Here is a 26,212-nt window from a genome sequence, read left to right as displayed (position 1 = left end):
CTGACCCAGCCTTCAGCAAACTTTGCTCTCACGGGTTCCTATCTGGTCTTTTCTGTGCTTTGGTTACCGCCTTCTTAGCCCATGGGCACATTGTTAAAGAGGATATCACAGCCTTGTGACAGCAAGTGGTGGCAGGCTAAGTATCATGAGACCTTCATAAAGGCTCCTGGCAGCTTTACAGGACAGAGCAGTAACACGATTCTCTTCATAAGATCAGCATAGTTAATACATTTAAACTCTGCATGTATTTCCATCTAAAATCACAAGTACAAAATCAATTGCACATTTCAAATGGAAAACAGAAGCATGTCAGCTTCTTTAAAGACTATAATTTCTGTCTTCGCCACTGTATGGCACCATAAATCGCAAGCCCATGCAGATTGGCTTACATTGGATGGCTAATACTAAAAATATTAGCTATGAGTTTAACTTAGCTCATCATCTCTATATTTAAGTCTAAACTTTTCTGGGGTTTACAATTATATAATTGACGGCAGGCTTTGCCAGCGAAGGTCAACTGAGTAGTGGATGATAGGGAAAATGGGACAGAGATGAGACTGTTGCCTTCCAGAGATGTGGCAATTGAGCAGGACATGATAGATACAATACTGTGTGTCCTTTTTCTATTGTAGAACTGCATCTGACCTGGCAGTGGGAACCTGTAGTCTAAGCCTAAAAGTTGGGTGGTTTCTCTGCCTTTAACCCTGAATAGCTTCTCTCCCTTTAACCAAGTTGTTTGGATGTTCTTTTAGCTTTGAGAAACACACACACAGAAAGAGACAGAGACAGAGACAGAGACAGAGACACAGAGAGACAGACAGAGACAGAGATGGACAGAGAGGGATGGAAAGAGAGAGACAGAGACAGACAGAGACACAGACAAAGAAACAAAAAGACAGACAGAGACATACAGACAGGCAGAGATGAGACAGAAACAGAGATGGAGAGAACAAAGAGAAATGTCATATTTAAAGGATTAAAAATTAAAAATAAAAATTTAACTGGACAGTGGTGGTGCAGAAGCAGGCAGATCTCTGAGTTCAAGGCCAGCCTGGTCTACAAACTGAATTTCAGAACAGCCAGAGCTACACAGAACACAGAGTATGTGTCTTTAAAAGCAAAACAAAAGGAAAGAAAAATTAAAATAAATAACTAAAAATTACTTTAACAGGTAGATATCAAAACTCACTGGGAAGATTACCCAACTTGTGGGCACCAGGTTGGGTGAGAGACCCTTCTCATAAAATAAAAAGAGTTATAACCCAGTGGAGAGCTAACAACACCTGACATTGACCTCTGGCTTCCTACATGTGTGCCTACAGGTGTTTGCAATTGCGCACACACAGGTACATATATGTATAGAGCATGCACACATACAAACAAACAAGTAAATAAACAATAGTGATTTTAAAAAGCTGTGGCTCTGGTGGGTAATTTTAGGTGTTTTCTGTAGAGTAGCTTAGGCGTGTAAGGGAAGACACACATACACACACACACACAGAGAAGAGAGAGAAACACACACTACTGTGTTAAGATTTTCAGAGGTGTTTCTTATTGTGACTGTATTTATTATCTTGCCATGTTTCATTTCTTTTGTTCATGTGGTTCACAGCTTACTGAAATGAAAATATAGTTGGAAAACTTTTGTTTACAAAAGTACCACTTAAACCATACTCTTCCTGTGCCTGTGTGTGTGTGTGTGTGTGTGTAGTGGAAAGTGCTCTGTGTGTGTGTCTATTATAGTACTTTTATGGGAGCTTTCTATCCCACTCTTTTCTATTTACTTCCTGAATAAATGACACAAAAACCTGGTATTTTATTTATAAGCTGCTGGCACTGTGCTGAGGAGGTTCTGAGCTATTCTAACCCAACTAGGAAATTAATAACCAGATAAATGTCCCATTACACGCCAACTGAGTCCTGTGTATCCTCAGGATGAGATTTTCTTGGCCACAGGCTCGAGGTCCAGCCTGTCTCATGGAGACCTTCTTCCACCTCCATCTCTTTCTCCTTGTAGTCCCTAGCTGAGACCCTCTACTGGATCTCAAGTCCTGCCTCCCTCTCTCTCCTGCCCAGTCATGGGCTCTAGCCTTTTAATAACCAATCAGGAATTACTCTTTATAGCACATTAGTCAATACAGAGCATCAAGGACAGGTTGCAGTCTGGACAGGGGAACAGATCTCAGCTTCTGAATACACAGTGCACAAGACTAATGTGATGTGTGTGTGTCTGTGTGTGTGTGTGTCTGTGTGTGTGTGTAAACTCTATGAGGAATCTCAAGCACCAAAATTCTGAAGAAAAAAAGAAGGCGTACTCCTCCTGAGCCCTGAGCCAACCTGCAGCAAATGCATCTTCTTCATCTCTCAAGAGTTCCAGAAGGGGAAGGGGGGGTGGGCAGCCACTGTTAGGCCAAGGCTCCCAGAGCCTACTTCTGATAAAACAGCAACACCTGCCCTGCCTGCTCCATGACTCTATCGCGCGCCCCCGAGCCTTGCATCCGTGGGAGAGAAAGCACGAGACGCAGAGATCGGGTAGTTACTGCAAAACGAGGCTTTTTAATCTGTATCACACACACGTGGAAAAACGCGGAAGGGCTGAGCTGTGGAAGGGGTCTGGCTTAAATACAGTCTAGAGTGACGTATTCACTTCTGATTGGCTGTTTGCTCACCACCCAACATTCAGTGACTTTGGCACGCCTTTCTGCCTAGCAGCTGCGCAGATAATTGTTTACATCTGGAGAAGACACGAGGCCAGCGCCAACTTGGGGTGGCAGATTATATTGCTGCTCCTTACACATGACACTGTTGCTGAGATCACTGGGATGACTCAGGGAAGGTACCAAGGAAAAGTACTTTGCAAATAGGAGTCGCTAAGCAGCTGGGTGTGATGGTGCATGCCTGTATCCACAAGATGAGAAAGCTAAGTAGGGGTTGTTAACTTCGAGCCAACCGGAGCTGTGTACATATCCTGTCTTTGTTTATTTGGTTTGGGTTGGGTTGGTTTTCATCTATTTAGAGACAGAGTCTTTCTATGTAGTTCTGGATGTCCTAGAACTCTCTATGTAGACCAGACAGGCCTTGAACTCACAGAGATCCGTTTGCCTCTGCTTTCCACATGCTGAGAGATTAACGATGTGTAACACAACGCCTGAGTATAACCTATCTTTTCAAAAACAGCAATGGTTTTGCACTACATCCCACCTTACTTCCTATTTCTCACATCCTCCTCCAGGGTCTTTAGCCTGGTAAGTGTAGACTTCGCCCCTCACCAAGGAAACGTTTCTTTGCCAAAGACAAAAACCACTACTGAAAACCACAGCCAGTCGAAATTCAGAGTTGTGAAGCCCAGTCACAATGGATGTATTTATAGAACATCCCACACCTAAGGCCCAGGGAACATTGATGAAGAGGGGCCATAAAGATTGTAAGACCTAGAGGGTCAGGGAGTTTGCTGTGAGATTGTGTCACCAAGTAACCATCCAGAAAGTCTCACCAACATGACCGCCCAAATGTGAGCTGAACAAGGATAAGAGCAATGAACATGGCAAAGTGAGTAAGGAAAAAAGCCTATGAGGTCTCGACCCTACACAAAGAACTATAGGCCACCGGAGAGAAAAGCCATAAATTTGAAGGAAGGTGGGGGAGGGGCATCAGAGAGGATTTAGAGGGGAAAAAAAGAAGGAAGAAAATTTGTAATTTTATTATTATCTTGAAGAGGAGGAGGAGAAGGAGGGAAAGGAGGATGTAGAGGAAGGAAACGGAGGAAGGAAACAGAGACAGAGAAACATTGTCACGGTTGAATGGCAGAGGTCCTAGAACTGTAAACTGGAAAATTCCTTCTCGGCTGGTATATCAGCAGAGACATGATCATCTCGGTCATATCAGTCGAAACAACCTGTGACCTGGGCTGACTCCGGTCTGGTTTCTGTGAATATAACCGCTCTCTAAGCTGTCATAAAATGGTTAAACAAAAGCTTTGGCTTGGCTCTGACACTCTACTTAAACCCAATCTGGGCCCCATAGTTCCAGGATGGAAGAGGAGGAAGAAGAGGAAAAGGAAAGGGAGAAGGAGGGGATGGGGGAGAACCCTCAGCAAACTCAGACAGCCCATGGCAAGCTCGGGGGTGTGGGAAGGGTCTGAGATCCGATGAGAGCGGCCCAGTTGCATTTTACCCAGAAAGACATGTTTCTCTTAAATCCATAAAGGTCAGTTCTACAAACCTCTGGCTCCGGGAAACTGGCGGGCTGTGCCAGTAACCATTTCCATTAGAAAACAAGGTAGTCGCCACCATGCACGGGCATTTGTGCAATGAGAGTTGCTGGCTGCACAGCTGGAACGCACTAAATGCCACCGAAGTGTGTATTTCAAACTGGCTAAAATCCTAGCCAGGCACAGTGTGTAAATCTGTAGTTTAAGGCAGGAAAAGTCACAGTTTAAGGCCAATCTCAGCTAAAAATCAAGATCTTATCTCATAAATATATTTTTAAAAAGAAAGAAAAGATTAATGGTAGGAGATGGGAAAGATAGCTCAGCAGTTAAAAGCACTAGCTGATCTTCCAGAGGGCCTGGGTTCAATTCCAAAAACCCACATGGCGGCTCACAACCATCTGTAACCCAAGAGGGTCCAACACCCACTCTGACCTCTGCAGCCATCAAACATGCAAATGCTACACAGACATACATGCAGACAAGACAGACATACATGCAGACAAGACAGACATACATGCAGACAAGACAGACAGACATACAGACAAGACAGACAGACATGCAGATAAGACACACAAGAAGTAAAATTTTCAGTGTTAGTTTTATTGTGTATGAATTGCACCTCAATTTTTATTTTTAAATTAATGTTGATTGATTGCTTGATTGAGGCATAGTAGTCTCATCCTGTGGTGCAGGCACACCTCAAACTCATGGCCTTTCTCTTACCTCAGCTTTGTGAGTGGTGGGTTTACACATGTGTACCACCGGGCCTGGCTTCAACTCTGTATTTTTTTTTTTAAACAGGGAAAAAAAAAAAAAACCACAAAATCATTATGGATCTCTTCGAGAACTCTGTAGCCATAGACTCCACACCTACCTCAAATGCTCACTGTATTAATGGCCTAAGGAGCTCTGAGCAGGTCAGATGCTCAGCAAATACTGGTAAACCAGCCAGTTCTGCAGAGGGGCAGCCTCCAGCTGCAGAATCCACCCTGTGCTCATGTTGACGCTGCTAACAGCCGTGTGGTGGGTGTTTCTTGTCATTGTATCCCCTCCAAACCACAGCTCAAGGTCATTGCTCACTTGATGGCTCCAGTCACACAGACATGCGTTCCTCTTCAAGGAGATAAGTTCCAAACTTGTTCTTTGAACACCAACCACAAAAGGGTTTTGAATTGACAGAGATCCTTCTAGGACCGGAAGCTCCCTGTCCAGTGTTTGGATTTTCCAACAGTCTGGGAAAGATTCTACAGTGAAACCTGTGCGTACCCACATGGCAACCTCACTCTTTTACCTAATTGCCTAAAAGAGACATGACCTGGGCTGGGGTTTATTGATCAGGTCACAGAATGCCCTCCGAACTGTCTATTTCTCAAGCAAAAAAAAAAAAAAAAAAAAAAAAAAAAAAAAGTCTATGAAAAAATAAACAGGATGACCTTTTCCCCAAATACATTTCCTTTAACCAGAGTTCACTGGAAGATGCAAGCCAGCAAGAACAGCTGTGCACTCCCTGACTTCTGCTGTGTGCCCTGAGCCTCATCCCAACTCAGCCAGCACCTTCTATGCTTCAGGACCCGAAGTCCAAATGAGCCTCTTTTATTTCATAAGCTAAACAAACCAAAAAGCTAAAGAGAATTTGATAAACTGGTCTGTATATTGTTGGCCCTTTTGAAATGTATGCTATAAGAGAAAAATATAAACCTGTGAGGGGTAGGCTGACAGCGATCTGACTCTATCGTACTCACCGTGGGGATGCCTAGTTAACATAAGCAAATAGTCCACGGAGCATCTGTAAATCCAGTGGGAACTGTTTCCTCTTCTTTTTTTTTACTTGGGTAACAGTGCCGCCAGGTCATACCCATGCTGAAAGTCTCTAACTCCAGACCTTATTAGATGTTCTCACTAACACATCGCTGCAAATGACTCAAAAGAGCAAACTAGCCCCCCAAAAACATGAAAGAAGTTGCACTGTCTACCTTCCAACTTCATGTCTGTACAGAGAGTAGCCCACGAGAGCCAGACTTCCAGGGTTTGAATGACTCTATTAAGTATGTAGCAAGTGAAAGTAAATTAACAAATAGCAAGAGATAAAGAGCAAACCATCGGCAAATGGGGCACTTGAACATCCAGCAGAAATAAATTAGAGAAGCCTCTTTAAGGCAGCTAACTGAAGTTTCCAATAGAGAGAGTCACGGACAGAACAGAATGTTCTAGCTGATGAGGGCCCAAGGATACCAGCAGAAAGATGACATCATTAAACTAGGCACTCACAGCAACCAGCAGAAACTGGCTGGGGAAGTTGAGGCAATCATTGTCTGGAGTTCCTGATTGAGCTGGTTCTCCACTGATGAGCTTTCTATGGCTTCTTTTTCCCCACTGTAGACATTTTTATATCGTAAGATAAACAATAACCACCTCTATTAGAAGTGGTCAATCTCCCGACTTATCAAGAACACAATGGTTTTATTCCTGGGCTGCTGTCTCTTCTCTGTCCCAGAAGTTGGGGGAGCTGGCAGCCTGTGCTCAGGCAAGAGTTCTCAGAGGACACTTAACACAAGCCACATATGTGGGTCTAAAATGGAAGTCAAGGACAACCCCACTCCTAGAGCCAAGAGCTTCTCAGGGAACTCAAGCAGCATATAACAAATTATTAATATAGCACACATCCCACTGTAGTATTTCCAGAGCCAGCCCTGAAAAGGGCACATGATCCCCCACCCAGAACAGTAGCATTTCTACTTTTTTCTTTTCTGCGATCCTAGGGATTGAACCCAAGGCTTGTTGATATGAATGCTCTCTACCAGCCAGGCGGTGGTGGCGCACACCGTTAATCCCAGCACTCAGGAAGCAGAGGCAGGTGGATCTCTGTGAGTCTGGGGCCAGCCTGCTCTACAGAGCTATTATCTGTGTAACAGAGGAGTTACACAGAGACCTTGTCAACAGCCAATCTCCACACCCCCCCAAACACACACATACGAGAGAGAGAGAGAGAGAGAGAGAGAGAGAGAGAGAGAGAGAGAGATAGAGAGAGAGAGAGAGAGAGAGGAAAGAAAGAGGGAGGAAGAAAGAGAGGAAGGAGAAAAGGAAGGGAGGAAAGGAGGGAGGGAGGGAGGGAGGGAGGGAGGGAGGGAGGGAGGGAAAAAGGAAGGAAGCCGTCTACTATTAAACTATTCCCCTAGCCAGGGACGACAGCAACTCCAATTAATTCTATCTGACTGCACTTTACAAGCTCAGCTTCCTCAGGGATCTAGACATTTAGTCTTTGTGTCAGAAAGCTGGAACTGGGTTTCTAGCCCTGAGTGTATGTCCTCAGGTAGTGTTAGCTTTCCTCCGCTCATGCGGTGGTGCGTCCAGAGCCTTGTCCACACAGGATAGCACTGTACAGCAGCCCTGCAGCCTCAGCCCTACTCCTAAGGCTTGAGACTTGTATCCTTTTCTGCTTAGTAACAATTCAAAGAGAAACAAAAGGGGGGGGGGAAGTGCACATATAAAGGTAGAACATGCCGTGTGGAGTCATGAGTCTTACATGCAGCTGTAAAAACATCAAATCCATTTTGTTTGTTTGTTTGTTTGTTTGTTTAGCTTTGCTCACTCACTCTTGCATTTTAACAACCACCAACAGGAGGGCAAGCCAGCTAATGAAAGGGAGCAATTGCCATTGCCTCTAGGAAAAAACATCGTCCAAGAATATAATGTTCTGAAGAGGCTCTGGGAAGCTTCCTGAGGGGCATGACCCTGCAGCTGAACAAGCCTTCAGGCCCTGATGCTAGATGGGGGAGTAGAGGGTGGGAGGGGGAGGGGAAGGAGGCTAAACTAAGGACAATGGGGAGGGTGCACACCTTTAATCTTATCACTTGGGAGGCAGAGGCGGTTGGCTCTCTGAGTTCTGGGCTAGCCTGGTCTACAGAGCAAGTAGGACAGACATGGCTACACCAAGAAACCCTGCCTTGAAAAACAAAACAAAGAACACTTTAACGGAAGGGGGAAAGTCTAGAGAATGTGATCCCTCTGCTATGGTGGTGAAGGAGAAGCCATGGAGGTAAACTCAGGGTTTCTGGCTTGGGTCAAAAGTTGACTAGTGGTATGACACAGCAAAGGCGTTTTTGTTATGCGCATGGGTGTGCATGAGTACATGTATGTGAAGGTTTGAGAGTCTTTCCCAATTGCTCTCCACTTTAGTTTTGGAGACAGGGTCTCTTCCTGAGCCTGGAGCAGAAGGTTCAGCTAGACTGGCTGGCCAGGGAGCCCCAGGGGGCCTCCTATCTCCACCACCTCGGTGCTGGGATTACAAGTGCACAATGGGACAGCTGACCTTTTCCCACGGAAGCTGGGGTTGAACTCGGGTCCTCACACTTCAACAGGAGCACTTGACTCTGAGCCATCTGCCCAGCCTCCACCCGGCAGTTATAGGCGGGGAAACAGTTTAGATAAGGAGATGGGGATTCTGAACAGACTGGCTCAAGCTGTCTACGACATAAGGGAAACTGTCCTGTAGTCGGTTTGATATTTATGGGGCCAGAGTCTCAGAAGCTGGGGTTAGCTAGAGAGACTGTACAATCGATGACGTCATACCAGCAGTGGCAGAGTCCACAGCTCTGGATGAAAGCCCCTAGGGACAGTGAGTGGAGCAATGAGTGAGGAAGTACCAACAGGGAGGATGTGAGCCAGCAAGGTGGGCGTACTCACAGCAGGGAAGGAATGGCCAAGACATCACAGCCCAAAGAACTGCTATGAGTTAAATGTCCCGGTACCTCTCAAATTCCTGAGTTGGAATCCCCAGTCTCATGTGATGGTACAGCGGGTAGGAGAGAATGAGGTGGGGCGTTTGGAAGAGTTAGGTCCTCAGTGCTCCACCCTCAGGATGAGTGCTCTTATAACAGAAGCCGAAGGATGTGCTACGTTTGCTTCTTTTGCTTCTTCCGTTGCACTTCCTTCTATCCCAGTACATGAGGACTCTGCAGCCATCGCCTCTATCGGATGCAGCAGAGAGGAGGCTCCCAAGTCTGCTGCTGCCTCAGTCTTGGATTGCAAGCCTCCAGAACCATAGGAAATAAATCCCTGTTGTTTACAAACGGCTCAGTTCCTGTAACTGTGTTATAGCAGCCGTAAGGAGCTAAAGCAAGCGGTGGTTGGGTTTTAATCATGGAACCCTGGTGACTGGCTCATAAGAACTAATAGGAGAGAGCTTGCCTTTTCTGGTTTTTGTCAAGGACAAAGTAGACATCTGTAAACCAAGTCATGTGTCCACACTGAGAGCCCAATGATGCTGGTACCCTGATTGTGGACTTCTAGCCTCCAGAGCTACAAATTAGAATCAAGAGTTTTATGTTTAAGCCATCCAGTCTATGGCAACCCAGACTAAGACAAGACACACAAGCTAAATTTTTTGCCATGGAGCATAATATTGTTTCTGCTGTGAAAGAAAGACAAAGGATGATGTGGAAAGGAAGAAAAAATTATACAGGGGTTGGGGAAGGCGGAAGGAGGCACATGGAATTTAAGATTACTGAGTTCTCTAAGTTAGGAGCTGACCAATGGCTGCCTCTGTGTGAGTCCTCTGCCAATGAGCTACATCTGGTAGATTTTTGAAAGCAGCAAGTTTCTGTATGGACCCATGTGCAGTGAGGAGAGACCTTAGTTATAAGTCAGTGAAGTTGTGGGGGTCTGGGCAAAAAGAATTCAGGATTCTCTTGTCTGTACAATGAGGCTTAGTCTTGAGGTACGTTCTGTTAATTATATAACCAATATGGGTCGGCGGCTGGGGAGGGCAGGAGGTGGTACTGTCCTGTCAGTAACAGACTAGGTAATTCTCTGAGATGGTGAGCTGAGTAACCTCTCCATTTCCTTCTTCCTCTCAGAGGTTAGAGTATACTAACCCAATGCTGCTGCTGCCTACTCTCTGCTAGCCTTCTCAAAGCTGACAGACACTTCATTGAAGGACAGAAAACCATCCCAGCAGGCCAGTCATGAGCCCTGGTTATAATGGAAACCCTACCAAAGCTCCTTAGGGCCTCTGACTCCACAGGTAGAACTCAGGTGCCTGGAAGTGTGAGTGAGTCATGGCTGGCACAAACACTGTGGAATCCCTTGGCAAGCACAAGGACCTGGGATTAGCTTCCATGTGGCTTTCAGCTTTCCTAATGTGCCACAAGCTTGTCCCAGACCTTTATCCCCGACATCCTGCCAGGCTCCAGCACAGCAAGACCTTATCTAAGCAGAAAATGAAAGCAGTTGATCTTCCTTTGGAGAGCTCAGAACTGCTCCACTGAGAAGTAAAGCCTCTTGCAGAGCATGGTGGCTCATCCCTATAATCACATGTAGAAAACCAAGGCAGGAGGATCACCATCTGAGGCCAGTCAGGGATACATGGTGAGTTCCAGATCAGCCTGGGATTCAGAGTAAGTCCCTGCATCAAAAACAAACAGTGATGCTGTTGAAGTCTCCTTACAATTTCCTTTCACTTTGGCTAATTAAGGTCACATGTCCAGCCAGGCAGTGGTGACGCACGCCTTTAGTCCCAGCACTTGGGATGCAGAGGCAGGCAGATTTCTGAGTTCGAGACCAGCCTGGTCTACAGAGTGAGTTTCAGAACAGCCAGGGCTATACAGAGAAACCCTGTCTCAAAAAAAACAAAACAGGAAGACAAAGCAAGAATAAAACAAACAAATAACAACAAAAAAGAGTATAGGTCTAGGGGTAGGGGACAGAGTACAAGAGGAAAGAACTTGTCTAGCATTCGTAAAGCCCTGGGTTCAGTCCCTAGCAGCACCATATTTCTTTTTAAAGATGGAAGAGGATAGAGGTATGGTTGGCCTGCTTAGAAAAATTCAAATAAAGGCTTTAGCCACAGTCCCATAAATCTACCTGGGAGCTCAGTGCCTGTCCACACCACCATTTCCCCCTTTTCTCCTATGTTTCCCTGCTTTTATTAGGTCAGATCAAGCTCTCCTCCTCAGGAAAGCTCACCAAATGGTTTGTACACCAAGAAATCCAGGCGGACCTCAGGTCTATCTAAGACCATGTAGACGATGGTGTTAGTTTGGGTAACTCTTGCTGTGGTAAAATAACCATGACCAAAACCAACTGTGGGGAGGAAAGGGTTGATGTCATTCACCGTTCCCTACAATTGTTCATCATGAAAGTCAGCGAGGGAGGGAACTCAGTTTGTACTGGCTCGTTTTGTGTCAACTTGACAAAAGCTACAGTCATCAGAAGAGGGAGCCTCAATTGAGAAAATGTCTCCATAAGGCTGGGCAGTTGGCAAGCCTATAGGTCATTTTCATAATTAGTGATTGATATGGGCAGGTTCAGCCCATTGTGGGTGGAGCCATCGACGGCCAGGATGTCCTGGGTTCTATAACACAAACCGACCAAGCAAGCCAGTAAGTAGCTCCACTCCACGGCCTCTGCGTCAGCTCCTGCCTCCGGGTTCCTGTCCTGACTTCCTTTAATGATCAACTGATACGGAAGCATAAGGTGAATAGATGCTTTCCTCCACAAGCTGCTTTGGTCACGAGGTTTCATCTCAGCAATAGCAGCCCTAACTAATCAATCACTAATTAGGAAATATCCTACAGCCAGATCTTATGGAGGTAATTTTTTTCAATTGAGGTTCCCTCTTTTCAGATAACTCTAGATCATGTCAAAATGACATAAAACTAGCCAGCACAGTGACTTCATAAAAGTCTTGATTGATGGTGTCATTTCAGTAGTGAACATCACCAATGATCAAATCTGGTTACACCTCTCATATTGTCTAACTCTACCTGGGTGTTTGTCTCATGACCTGGGTCCTTGACATCATCAGGTCTTCCTGCTTGACCACAACATCAGTGAGCACAAGATAGCTACCCAGTAATGTTTGAGTAACCAAGAAGCTAGGATTTCCCAAAAGCTTTCTTCTGGACCCAACCCTGTCCTCTACTAAAACCTCTGTGCTCCAGAAAAATCCAGAACAGTGCAGTGAAAACAGAAAGCTCCCAAAAAGGCAGTTAAATGGAATGCAGGTGTCCTAGGGACACATTGTGAGTAAGTGAAGAAAACATTGAGAACTCATCTGAAGCGAACCAGCCCTGAGGCTAAATGACTTTCCACTGTAAACTACCTCACGAGGTTCTGTTCATTGGAAGGTGACCCTGACATAAGTAGTTAGAGACGGCTAAGGCAGAGAAATGGAAAAAAAAAAAATGCTACTATGGGATTTGTCTCAAGAAACAATTCTAACATTTTCCAAGGATTTAGAAAAGAAAGTGAGGCTGTGCAGTTTTACAGGTTTGCTGTCAGCAGTGCTGAGATGCCCCATCAAGCCAAAGATTATAGCAACGAGAATTTCATAGGCTAGTCTTTATGGCCTTACTGTCTTTTTCTACATCCAGCCTCTGTTGGATACTTCAGAACTAACACTGGCCACAGTCCATGCTTTCTGACTTCAGCTTGTCATGAGTGTAGTTACCTCTGGCTACGGATATAGTTCAGTAGAGTCCTTGCCAAGAATGCAGGAGGCCCTGGGTTTTATCCTTAGTAACACACACAGGCACACGAACTCACACAAATGTAGTTAACTGATATGGCAATGCAGATGGTTATCAATTATAAACTGTTCTATACTATTGTCTGAGTTAGGTTTTTTTGTTTGTTTGTTTTTTTAGTTTGTTTGTTTGTTTTTCTAAGATAAAACACCAGGACCAAAAAGAAAGTTGGGGAGGAAATAGTTTATTCAACTTACACTTCCCCATTGTTCATTACTGAAGGAAGTCAGGACAGGAACTCACACAGGACAGGAACCTGGAGGCAGGAGCCGATGCAGAGGGCATGGAGGGCTGCTGCTCCCTGGCTTGCTTCCCCATGGCTTGCTCAGCTTGCTTTCTTATAGAACCCAGGACTGCCAGCCCAAGGATAGCACCACCCACAGTGGGCTGGGCCCTCTCCCATTGATAACTAATTGAGAAAATGCCTTACAGCTGGATCTCATCGGCACAGTTCCTCATGAGACTCCTTCCTAATGACTCTAGCTTGTGTCAAGTTGACACAAAACCAACCAATGCAAGTATGTTCAGGGTAATAGTAATGCCATCTGACTGAACAGTAGGGCATCTTTTGATCATCCTTGCCCAGTGTGGAGCTGTTTTGATTCCCTGAGCATCCTACTCACTGTATCCTTTGACTGCTGACCTCATTTCCGACCTACTGTTTGCCCTTTCATGGTGTCCAAGTCAGCCCCAGTGTCTTTGGTATTATCTCATTATTTCACCTCCATCACTGAGTGTTCCTGCTCAATATCTTCCTGCTCAGTATCAGCCCCTTCAACATGTCCCTTGTAGTGCTTTGAATATGCTTGGCACAGGGAGAGGTGCTATTAGGAGGTGTGGCCTTGTAGGAGTAGGATGGCCTTGTTGGAGGAAGGGTATCACTGTGGATGTGGGCAGTGAGATCCTCCTCCTGACCACATGGGAGCCAGTCTTCTGTTTGCCTTCAATACAAGATGTTGAACTCCTAACTCCTCCAGTGCCATGTCACCTGCCATGATGATAATGGACTGAACCTCTGAACCTGTAAGCCAGCCCCAATTAAATGTTGCCCTTTATAAGAGTTGCCTTGTCATGGTGTCTGTTCACAGCAATGCAACCTTAACTAAGACATTCCTGGATAAGGCCAGTATCATCTCCAACCCTATCCACTTGTCCTCTCTAGCTTCCCACCTCTGAGAAAGCCTAGATTGCTACTCTCCTATGCCCAACTCAGAAGGCTCTTCAAAGCCTGGCATACATGGTAGGATGTGCCTGTAATCCTTTGAAAGGTAAAGACAGGAGGATCAGTGTTGTGTTTTATAAAAAGGAAAAGAGAGAATTGAAGATGATCCTTATTCTGGATCAGGCAAACTAAACAAACTTCCCAAACTCCCCAAACTCCCGACATGACTGCTCTATGATATGGTTAAGGTTTTTATCTGAGAGAGAGAGAGAGAGAGAGACGGAGAGAAGGAAAGGAAGAGAGAGAGAGAGAGAGAGAGAGAGAGAGAGAGAGAGAGAGAGAGAACAGCCAGAGGCATCTGGAAGAATCCAGAACAGAGAAAGAAGTAGACTGGACATGACTAGGGCTGTCTATGAGAGGAAAACAACCAGAGATAAAGAATAGAGAAAGCAAAGCCAGGCAGTGGTGGTGCACACCTTTAATCCCAGCATTTGGGAGGCAGAGGCAGTCGGATTTCTGAGTTTGAGGCCAGCCTGGTCTACAGAGTGAGTTCCAGGACAGCCAGGGCTATACAGAGAAACCCTGTCTCGAAAAACCAAAAAAAAAAAAAAAAAAAAGAATAGAGAAAGCAGAGTGAGCCCATGCCGGAGGGGGGAAATCTCGGTATTATAAAGAGAACAAAGAACAAACGGGTATCTGGGAGGAGGAAAGCCTGGGAGGTGAGAAACACTATGATGGAAGATGGTCTACTGTGATACCGAGGGAGCCTGGAAGCAGGCATGTGCTTTGTATATGTCAGTGGAGCCATATGTCCCAGAGTTAGGGCAGATGGCATCCAGTTTCACAAGTTCTAGAGGGATGCTGGCTTATAGCTAACTGCCAGAAACCCTCCTATAGTCCAGGCTGAGTTCATTTCTGGATACATGGCCCGCCTTCAGTAGTTTGGGGAACTGAAGTTTCCTTTGGACCTGACAATCCTTAAGTTTAAGTTCAACCTGTGTTACATGAGGTCCTGTGTCCAAACAAAACAACAACAACAAAAACAAACAAACAACACTAGGCATAGTGGTACAGGCCTTTAACCCAGCATTTGGGGGACAAACACCTGAGGTTCTGTGTTGAGTTCAGAGGAGAGCCTGATCTACATCCAGGCCAGCTAGGGCTACAAAATGAGGAGAGAGTGAGTGGGGGGGTGGATGTCATGAACCCACTGCATTTCAGTGTGCCTTGCCTTGGCCAGACCAGTAACATACATTCAATCCTTTATGTAAGTCCTGAGCTACACCTCAAGAGGCAGCAGCCACAGCTTGCTCTTTGAAATCTTAACCTATGCTTGATGTACCTATACTTCGTTTGTGAATATCAATGAAATAAATTAAAGCTTAGGATATGGTTTCCTAGTCAGCTTCAGAACAAAGGCTGAAGGTAAAAGCTCAGAGGCATTGATGAACCCTGACTTGCTAGAAATGGGAAACTGGAGGGAGCCAGGCAGATCACTCCCCTGTCCCCCAGGCTCTTCTTATGTGCAGATATTCTTTGTAGGAATGGATGTGCCCATTGAGCAAACCTGATATGTTGCTCTCTTCACAGCTCATCGCCAATCAGCAGCCAGTGACATATCTGAGAGCCAGTCAGACATCTGTTTCTCCCTCCCGTCTCCGCCCTAGTCTTGCATACCTAAACCAGTGTGAATATCAGCCCATGTATGGTGTTTGGAAGACAAGGCAAAGGCACCAAGCTTTACCAAAGGTACAGAGCCACAGCTAAGAAGCTCATGATTCACATGATCCCAGGGAGGTGTTGTAGTAAAAATTTGTAACCCAGTTATTCAGAAAGCTGATCCAGATGGTAAGTTTAAAGCCAGCCAGGGCAACACAATGAGTCTCCATGATGATATAATGCATGATGCTCTGGTACCCACTCCTCAGCGTCAGACTTCCCAGACAACACATGTGTTCATTTCCCGCTGCAGTTGTAATATGTGGGCATAAGCACTGTTCTTAATACGGACCTAGGAATACATTTTCTTCCAGTTCTGTAAATCAGAAATTTGAATTCAGTCTTACTGAACTATAATGAAGATGCTGGCAAGGCTGGCTCATGCCAGAGGTTCTGAGATGAGAACACCTTTTTGCTGTTTTCAGCTTATAGTTGTATAAACTGATAACATGACTGTCCATAATATGGTTAAGGAGAAGACTTTTATTGTAGGTAGGAGACAGAGAACAAAGAGATACATCTAGAACAGAGAGAGAAGGAAGTAGACTGAACATGGCCAGCAGACTGGACATGGCCAGGGTTAGAGAAGTGAGAGAGAACAGAGAGGGTGTAAGAAGAATAGCTGTGTTATAATTAGGGAGAGTTGTCCTGGGAGGGAAGGACCAGGAGCTAGAAAGAGTTTAGGGTCAGAAGGGCTAGGATGCTAGCATGGCCTTTGAAATGTATAACAGATACTTGTAAATAGGGCCTGAGGGAGCCTGGAGCCCAACGTGGACCTGGATATGCTGATGTTGATTAGAGTGCCTGTCTTAGTTAAGGTTTTATTGCTGAGAACAGACACTATGACCAATGCAAGTCTTATAAAGGACAACATTTAACTGGGGCTGGCTCACAGGTTCAGAGGTTCAGTCCATTATCATCAAGGTGGGAGCATGGCAGAATGCAGGCAGGCATGGTACAAGAGGAGCTGAGAGTTCTATATCTTCATCTGAAGGCTGCTAGTGGAAGACTGGCCTCCAGGCAGCTAGGGTGAGGATCTTAAACTCACACTCACAGTGACACACCTACTCTAACAAGACCACACCTCTTAATTGTGCCACTCCTGAGGCCAAGCATATACAAACCATCACAGTGCCAAATGTCTCTTTTGTAGGATACAAGGGAAATGGCTTCTTTTGACAGATGGGAACTGGCTTCACAAGTTCCTGAGGAATGCTGGCTTTTATCTAACTGTCAGAAATTCTCCTACAGTCCTGACTGAGGTCATATCTGGATACATAGTCTGTCTTTTGGAGTTTGGGGAATTGGAGTTTCCTTTGGACCTGACAATAGTGTTGTTCTTGATGGAAGAGTTTTATGATAAAAGAGAACCTCAGTGACTGGAGGCCTAGGAATACCACAAAAATTACATCACGCCTCAGACCTCACTGGAGAGATTCATTGGAGGGGGTGGGGTCACACAAACTGCTTGCATGGGAGGGGGGATGGAGATGGCCATAGGCCAAGCCATAATGGCAGGCTCTATAGAGATACATATACACATGGGGAAATATGTGTATTTCAATGTGATGGTGGAAATGCATCACATTGGCTGTTGGTGATGGCATTATGCACTCTTGGTCCTTAGCATGTGGCTGCTTCCTCTATCTTGAAAGGTCATTCTGATCACAGACACACATGGAGGGAGGGAGAGGGGAAGAGGGGAGGGGAGGAAGAGGGAAAAGGGGAGAAAAAGAGGGAGGGGAGAGAGAGAAAGAGAAAGGAGAGAGAGAGAGACTGATTCTGGGCTTGGCATGGGCTTTTGAAACACCAAGCCACCACACACACACACACACACACAGTGACACACTTCCTTCAACAAGGCCACTCTTCCTAATCCTTCTAATCCTTTCAAATAGTACTACTCCCTGGTGACTAAGCATTCAAATATATGCACCTATGGGGGCCATTCTTTTTTTTTATTGGGTATTTTATTTACATTTCAGTTGCCATCCCCTTTCCCCATTTCCCCTCCTTAGAAAACCTCTATCCCATGCCCCCTTCTCCTATTTGCTTTTAATGTTAATCAGAGGCTTTACAAGTTTGGTAATGCTCAATATCAATCAGAAGTGTAACCCAATACCCAACCTAGATATATCAACTATCTCTGACTGGCGGAGACACATGACCATCTGACTTACGGGGGCCATTCTTATGCAAACTACCACAATAGCCATTTCTGTAAAACTGAATGCTGGCCTTAAGATATAGTTCATAATTAACTTGAAAAAATGCCTTACCCTCTTCTCTCACTGTTTAAATAAATGAAGGCCTTCAAGGTTCAGTTGTCCGTGGCTGTTACAGCAAGGCATCAAAACTTTACAGTTACTTACAGAATTTGATCCATTTGGGTGTCAGGTGGCCTGATTTTACATAGACAGGCTCTTTCTTCTACTCAGTCTGTTCTTCCTCTGGTGCAGGCTGTACCCAGCTGATTGGGAAGGAGTAATGCCATGGTTTCTGGTCTGAATCTGAGCTTAATTCAACTGATCTCCTTTGTGGCCTATCACTGACAGGTACCAGGGAAAGGAATTAAATGCAGTCCACCCAATTACACAACTGTCTGGGTTTCTCTTTGGTCTCATGAGGTTCTAATCCTGAATTAAATCTATTTAAGTATTTAGAATGAGAAAACTTAAAATCACTTCCCAGTTTACGATATCCACTTAAATATCTATTTATATATGGATATATACATACACACACACTAGCTACTGTAGTAGGAACTGTATATGTAACAATGAATACATCAGAGAGTCCCTGTCCATTTGGATTTAATCCACCGTTAGGAGGAGGCAGATGATAAACAAGCACACAGTAAACACTGCCATGTGAGATACACGATAAAGAAAAAGCCTTGCTGGGCATGGTGGTGAACACCTTTAATCCCAGCACTCGGAAGACAAGGGCAGAAGGCTCTCTGTGAGTTCCAAGCCAGCCAAGTCTACAAATCAAGTTCCAGGACAGTTAAAACTAAATAGAGAGACCCTGTCTCAAAAACGCAAAGAAAATAAAGAGCGCGGAGTCGGATGTGTGGTGCATGCCTGTAGGCCCAATTACTTAGGAGCCGGACACAAATGATCATGTGAGCCCAGGAGTTCAATAAGGAACGAGAAACTCCCCCGCAGTTAAGTGAGAAAGGTGGGGGCTGTGTTTGGCTGGGTGGCAGGGATTAGGGTCTGAGAGGAAAAATAACAAGCACCTGGGATAAGAGCAGAAGGAGCAAATACATAAGACTAGAGAGGCTTTTTTCGGTTGTCTGAGGATCAGGGAGGGGGACAGTACGGCTGGAACTATATCAATGGTTGACAAGCCCAGTCGACTCTCCGAGGAAAGTTCCTAAGTCCTTGGATCTCCTGGCTGCTGCTATTCTGTGAGTTTATGCTTTAACATATAGAGTGTGCCCTGGTTTCTTTTATCAAATCCACAGGTTCAACAGTAGTGGTAACTATTACCATATCCTCTAGATGTGTTTCAAATGAATCTTGCTTCATTCTGTAACTCCCTGCTTTGCTATAATCTATGCATGGAGTTATGGGGTGTATATCACCTCTGCGAGCTCCTTCCAGTCCTACCAGGCCTGCTGCAGCACGCCAGCCCCGGGCAGCAGGACCACCAAATCGACACCCTATAAAGTTGGTACTAAAGGGTTTCATAGCATGGTGAACCTCTCCCAGCTGTGGGCCGTCATGAATTAAGCAACAGCACAGGAAGGTTGTGGCAGTTTTTCTGGGTCTTGTGGCTTAAGGGTAAAGCAGGATCCACTTTTCCCTAGGTCCATGGGAGACTGGGGTTTGTCGAAGTCTCTTCAGAAAGCACTCCAGCAAAGAACTCAGATGGAAATAAAATTTTTGAGCACCGTGGTACCAAATAGTAGAGAGTAGGTAGAACCTTGGAATTGGGCTCTCACAGGAAATGACAGACAGGAGCACTAGAAGAAATGAGGCCCCCAAGACACCCCTGAAATGCTGGCGGTGCTTCAGAACACTTTGTATCTGCTATTGGAATATTCTAAGTCCGTGACTCTGGTAAACAGGAGGGGTAGGAGCTCAAGAGGGTTGCTTTCTGACTCACAAGCCCTTTTTGTTTTTAGGCACAAGTTAGCCCGAGATCTACTGAATACTTCTGCTTATTCAATCTGCTTTGTCCACTAATATAGATAGGCAAATACCTTTAATTGGCAAGGCTCAGTCTCTCCATCTCTAAAATGGGAAGAATGGTATTCAAGAGCACAGCTTACTCTGAGATCATGACCATAGCACAGTGCTCCCATGCACTTCGTGCGTGATCCCATTTTGCTGACTAATAGGGCAGGCAGAGCCATGGAATTCTGTGGATCATTTGTGGTTTGCCAGGCATGTTGCTTCACACCCCACTCACACTGCCCCCCCTGGCCTGGAATATTCCTTCCCTACTAGAAATTTCCAGTCACCTAACATGCCACTCTGCCAACACACTACCTCAGAGCCTCCAAACCAGAGGGAAAAACTCGATTTAATCTCTTTGTATCCTTCCCATGTTTCACAGGACATGGTTACTTATAGGAGTCAACAGGGGGATATTTTTTTCTGACACCCTAAGAGTGATAGTCATTACCACTGTCTTAGGGTTTCCACTGCTATGAACAGACACCATGACCAAGGCAACTCTTATAAAGGACAACATTTAATTGGGGCTGGCTTACAGGTTCAGAGGTTCAGTCCATTATCATCATGGCAGGAAGCATGGTAGCATCCAGGCAGACACTGGAGAAGGAGCCAAGAGTTCTACACCTTGATCTGAAAGCAGTCAGGAGAACACTGTCCTCTAGGTAGCTAGGGTCTCAAAGCCCACCTCCACAGTGACACACTTCCTTCAACAAGGCCACACCTATCCCAACAAGACCAAACTTCCTAATACTGCCACTCCCTGAATCAAGCATATAGAAACCGCCACAACCACTATAATAAAAGTCAGTCTATCAAGAAAAGGTCATAGCAAAAATGTTTGCTTAGAGTTTTATATGATGTGGCACAGCCAAGGTATCCCATATTACGTTTCGATGATAAAGCATGGACAGCCTTGGGGAAACGTGACTGAGAAAAAAAAAAAAGTCTGACCTGGTAATAATATGCCTGCTGGAGAAAACCACAGCTCGACCTAGTGTTCAAATTCTTCATGGCCTCTGAGACACACCTTCCTCCTGATAATGGGCCTCCTCTGGGATGAGGAGTAGCAGCAGCATGTTACCTGTAGTCAAAAGGGTAGGTCAGAAATTTTCTCAGTGGATAGCTTTCAAAAGTTAGGGAAACGTTAGACTTGGCAAAAAAAAAATCTGGTTTGTTTGATCCACTCTCAGGAAGAATTCTAGTCTTCTAGTCTTCGTGGCTTTCTTGGAGGTAGAATAAAGAGCAAGAAATAGACTAGGAGGGCAAGAGACACGGGCCTTTCGTCTAAAGTAATCTCTGCTGTTGGTAGTAGTGGTTAATAGCACTGAACTTCATTCTGTAGCTCCGGGTAGACTAGAACTGACTAAGTAGCCCAAGCTAGTTTTGAACTTGCAGCAATCAGCCTGCCTCAGCCTCTCAAGTATTGGGGTGACAGGTGTAACCTAGCACAATGGCCGTGGAGACTACTTCTAAGACTTCTTTGGGGTGGGTGGGTAAGAGGAACCCTAACCTTTGTTTTCTCCCAGTTTCTGTTTCTGTTCCTGCATTCAATGTGGTGTGTGTAGACTAGAATATGACTCTTCATCACAGGTCCTAGAGGTTTGAGACTTTTCATTCTGTTTTGTGCAGTGCTGGGTAGGAATCCAGGGCCTCGCTCATTCCAGCCAAACATTCCCTCACTACCCCTAGCTACCACTGGTTTCTTTGCAGTCAGCATTGATAAAAACCTAAGAGCACACACAACTGCCAGCTACTCTTTCAAGTAACAAAAGAAAATCTAATATCATGTGCCTTGGCCTCTGAGATGGAGGTACAGTCCTCTTGCTCACTTAAAAATAAATGTGTTTTGAGACAAGGTCTCAGGTAGCTCAGGCTGACCTCAAAGCTGCTATGTACAGAGGAATGAGCCTCTTGCCTCTACCTCAGAAGCACTGGGATGATAGCTGTGTGCCCCTAGGCCAGGCTTTATGCAGACCTAGGGATCCAACCCATGGCCACCTGAGCTGCATTCTCAGCAATAAAATTTGTTAAAAGTCCTAACAGATAACACTTGCTTTTCCTGTCATTCTTCTTTTTTTTCTCAATAAACACTTTGTTTCCAACCTCTTTTATCATTTTCCTGTCACAAGCACCAGAAACTCTGGCAGGGAGGGACAAGGGACAGTGTGTAACCAGCATGGGCTCCTCCCACACTGAGGGCTGGACCTACAACCTAGGAACCCCTCCACCACTGAGTTACATCTCCATCTCTAGAAACTTTGTTTTAAAAAGAGGGTCACTGAGCTCAGGGTTCTGAAGGTGCAGGTGCAGGTCTGAGTCTGATGAAGGCCGAAGGGTGGGAGCATATGTGGAACACGTCCCATGGAGAGCTGGGAAGCCAGGGAAAAGGGAGGGTCCAGTCTTGCCCTTTCCTGCTTATTCTGGTTTGTTTGATACAGAGTCTCACTGTGTAGCCCTGGCTGTTCTAGAAATTGCTCTAACTTACGGAGATCCCGCTTTCTCTTTCTCCCAAGTACTGAAATTAAAGGTGTTCACCACCACCACCCTAGCTAGTCCTGTTTTTATAAGAATCCACTTCCAAGAACTAACTCGGGGTCCCACAGAAGCTACCTTAATCCCCTTCCCAGCTGATACTTTGCAACTTAATGGCTTCTCCTTTGTCCTACTTCCTAAAGGACCTACCACTTCTTAACACAGTCTCACCAAGGAACAAACTTCCAGTGACTGACCCCTTGGAGACAAGCCACCCGAAGCCCAGGCTATGTCACAGCATGCTTTACCTCACTCTGTCTCAGCTTCCTGCCTTCACACTTGCCTTTCATCAACTCGGGGATCTTTTCCACCATCATTTTCAACTGTCTTCGTATTTCCAACACTCCCGGCAACTACATTAGTCATATGCCCCTTTGATCTTAAAATCAGGGGGCTCAGGCTGGAGAGATGGCTCAGTGGTTAAGAGTACTGGCTACTCTCCCAGAGGTCCTGAGTTCAATTTCCAACAACAACATGGTGCCTCACAACCATCTGTAACAGGTTCTGATGCCCTCTTCTGGTGTGTCTGAAGACGGTGATAGTGTACTCACATACATAAAGTAAATAAATCTTTTTTTTTTTAAAGGGGGGGGGGCTCACCCTTTCTCTAAACATCAGCTCATCTATAATGTCTCCAGATGTTTTTTCACACAAATACACACACACACACACACACACACACACACACACACACACACACACTGTGCCCTTCCAGTCCTTTTTCTTACACCATCACCTCCATCTACCACAGTGGTAGTCTGAATGAGATGTGCCCCCTGTTATCAGGCATCTGAGTACTACCAGGTGGTGACACTGTTTGGGTGGGTGGAGGAGGTGTGGCCTTGCTGGAAGAAGTATGTCACTGAGGGTGGGGTTTGGTGTTTCAAAAGCCATGCACTATTTCCAATGCACACGCTCTGCTTCCTGTTTGCATTTTAAGATGTGAGCTCCTTTCTGCTGCTCCATTGGCCCGCTGCCTGCTACCTCTGCTCCAGCATTAGAGACTACCATGCCTCTGGAATCATACACCAAATAGCGTTTCTTCTATAAGTTACTCTGGTCATGGTGTTTTGTCACAGCAATAGAAACTTAACTAAGAAAACCACCAACAGCAGTTAGAGCTATTATCCATAGAAGACCAGGGGGCCATAGGGTCACTTGGCTATCACCAGAAGTGACCCCTGCTGAGTGTCTACTGGAGACCATTTGGTCATGCCCACTCCTCATTCCCTGCTGTCACCCCATGTGGTTTATTGGTGAGTAGGAAACAGAATTCTTTCCCTGAAGAGTCCAAGTTCCAAAGCAAGGCCACACAGCATGCATGACTCTGATTTTCTAAAGTCATGGATCAGTTTGTGATCCATCCATTTCAGATTCACCATCTTAAAGTCCAAAGGAGTAAAATTATGATAGGGAACAGAAGGGAAAGATAGGGGAGCTTTATATATATATATTAATTAATACTCTAAGTTATAAAAATACATTTGCACTCTGTCTTAGTTTGGGTTCTACTGCTGTGGAGAGACATCGTGACCATGGCAACTCTTACAAAGGAAAACATTTAACTGGAGCTGGCTTAAAGTTTCAGAGGTTCAGTCCATTATATTATCATCATGGCAGGAAGCATGGAGGTAAGCAGACAGACACGGTGCTGTAGGAGCCAAGAGTTCTACATCTTGATCCGAAGGCAGCAGGAGACTGTTATGCTATGCCACACTGAGCATAGCTTGAGCATAGAAGACCTCAAAGCACGCTTCCACACTTACATTCTTCCTCCAAAAAGGCCACACCTACTCCAATAAGGTCATACCTATTAATAGGGCCACTCACTATGCCCTATAGGGGTCATACCTGTTCAAAGCACTACATACTCCATATTATAAGAAAGAATATACTTGCATATGCTCAGTATGTACACACTGTTAATGTTTTATTTGTTGAGTCAACCCTCACTCCCAGCACAGGCACATCTGGAGGAATAAAAGATTAATAGAAAAAAAGTTAGTATGGGAAGACACTATCAAGAGTAATAGTTTCTAGGAGTGTCTAAGACCTCCAAAGTGTGTGGCAAGATGGTAAGAGATACAAATGAGCTGGGCGTGGCTTCCCGTGTCTTTAATCACAGTCCTCAGGAGTCAGAGACAGGTGGATCTCAAGAGTTCACAGCCAGCCTGGTCTATACTACAGAGCAAGCTCCAGGACAGCCATGGCTATTCAGAGAAACCCTGTCTCAGAAAATGGGGGTCAGGGGAGGTGGGACAGACACCACAAATCTCAGGAAGTAGCAATCACCTGACCAGAAGGACAGACCCTCAGGTATTATTGATTTCCTTTGTTCCCATGGACGTTTCCTATAAAGCTTACTGTCAGGAGATAAAATGGAACACTGGGGTTTGGTTTGGTTTTAAAATATTAATCTGCTGCCTTCTCAGCTGTCAATGAATAAATACAACTTAAAGGGCTGCCTTTGCTCACTGGCCTTTGCAGTGGTGACACACATGATTTCCAATCATCCAGTGACATTCCAGGCGCTCTGCCAGGTCAGGTGGGGACTCCCTGGTAGGCTGTAATTAATGAAGACTCACAATTGCTACTCTTACTGAGAGCCACAGGCTTGGGAGATGCCCAAGCGCTGCCAAGAATCTTCCCTTCAAATGCGGAGAAGTCACGTGGATGTAATGTGGAGTTCCCTTTCCTGGCCCTGGCTCTGTCACTTACACATAACTAATTGAGATGCTGTGCTGTCTGGTTAGGTGCTCAGGTTAAAGCTGGTTTGGCTTCTGGTTTAAAAACACCATTCTGAGGCGGAGTGGGAGTGCTGCACACCTTTAATCCAAGTCAGGCAGAGTCAGGCAGATCTCTCTGAGTTCAGGGCTAGCCTGCTGAGTTCCAGGACTGCCAGGGCTACAGAGAGAGAGAGAGAGAGAGAGAGAGAGAGAGAGAGAGAGAGAGAGAGAGAGACTGAGAGAGACTGGAAAAAAGCAAAAAGCAAAGGGACAAAGGAAAAAAAAGAAAGGGGCTAGAGAGATGGCTCAGTAGTTAAGAGCACTGACTGCTCTTCCAGAGGTCCTTAGTTCAATTCCCAGCAACCACATAGAAGCTCACAACCATCTGTAGTGGGATCTGATGGCCTCTTCTGGTGTGTCTGAAGAAAGTGACAGTGTATTCACACACATAAAATAAATAAAATCTTTTTTAAAAAAGAATATGCTCTTGTAGATTCCTACTGAGAAACTTTTGAGATATGTTCTGGGAAAGTGTTCTGACTGTACTTAAATATACACAGAGAGAGACAGACAGACAGCAGACAGACAGACACCACACACACACACAGACACCACACACATACATATATACATATATACATACATACATACATACATACATACATACATACATACATACACTGTTTCTAACTCTTCCAGTTCTTGAAGGAAGCAGATGATTTTCCATTCAAGACAACAGTTACCTGGGTAACAGATGTTTTTTGCCTGTCATGTATTATGTATTTTCAACTGCATCTTCTCTTGCTTATTCAAGGTAATTTCTATCAGAGGTCACTGAAGCCCTGTTGTCTTACTGGAATGTAACATTCTGTAACTCTTAGGATTTTGTGAAACTCCAGGCTGGATTTAGCCTGCTGGTTGGGTGAGACTGTACTTTTTGCTTCTTCTCTGGGGAAGACAATAGATTTGTCGGAGAGCCTGAAAGTAGACTTGAGGCCCTTAGAGATCTGTTGCAGACCAGCCCTAATGCCCACAAATTGAAGGAAAGCTATTGTTTTTAATTCTCACTTAATATAGACAAGGTGATTATTTCGATTAAAGATAAGCTTTTTGTTTTAAGCTTTTTTAACTTTTGCTTATGGTACTAAGAG

The 26,212-nt window shown here is 45.1% G+C and overlaps 1 long non-coding RNA gene across 2 annotated transcripts in view; it reads right to left on the bottom strand.

Annotated features, from left to right (window-relative positions):
- Nucleotides 1–2,557: 2,557 nt before the first annotated feature.
- The window catches only part of LOC143441677 (uncharacterized), a 40,385-nt gene continuing 16,730 nt past the window's right edge, over nucleotides 2,558–26,212 (bottom strand). The window contains exons 3-5 of one of the 2 annotated variants that reach the window (XR_013109276.1): nucleotides 20,755–20,884; nucleotides 4,934–4,989; nucleotides 2,558–4,405 (exon numbers count right to left, since the gene is read on the bottom strand). This is a non-coding gene — a long non-coding RNA (uncharacterized LOC143441677). Of the gene's footprint in view, nucleotides 4,406–4,933; nucleotides 4,990–20,303; nucleotides 20,434–20,754; nucleotides 20,885–26,212 lie in introns of those variants that run through there. The other variant, XR_013109277.1, reaches the window with a different exon arrangement.

Source organism: Arvicanthis niloticus, chromosome 3 (genome assembly GCF_011762505.2).
Source record: "Arvicanthis niloticus isolate mArvNil1 chromosome 3, mArvNil1.pat.X, whole genome shotgun sequence".
Lineage (NCBI taxonomy): Eukaryota > Metazoa > Chordata > Mammalia > Rodentia > Muridae > Arvicanthis > Arvicanthis niloticus.
This window is presented reverse-complemented; position numbering and strand designations above follow the sequence as displayed.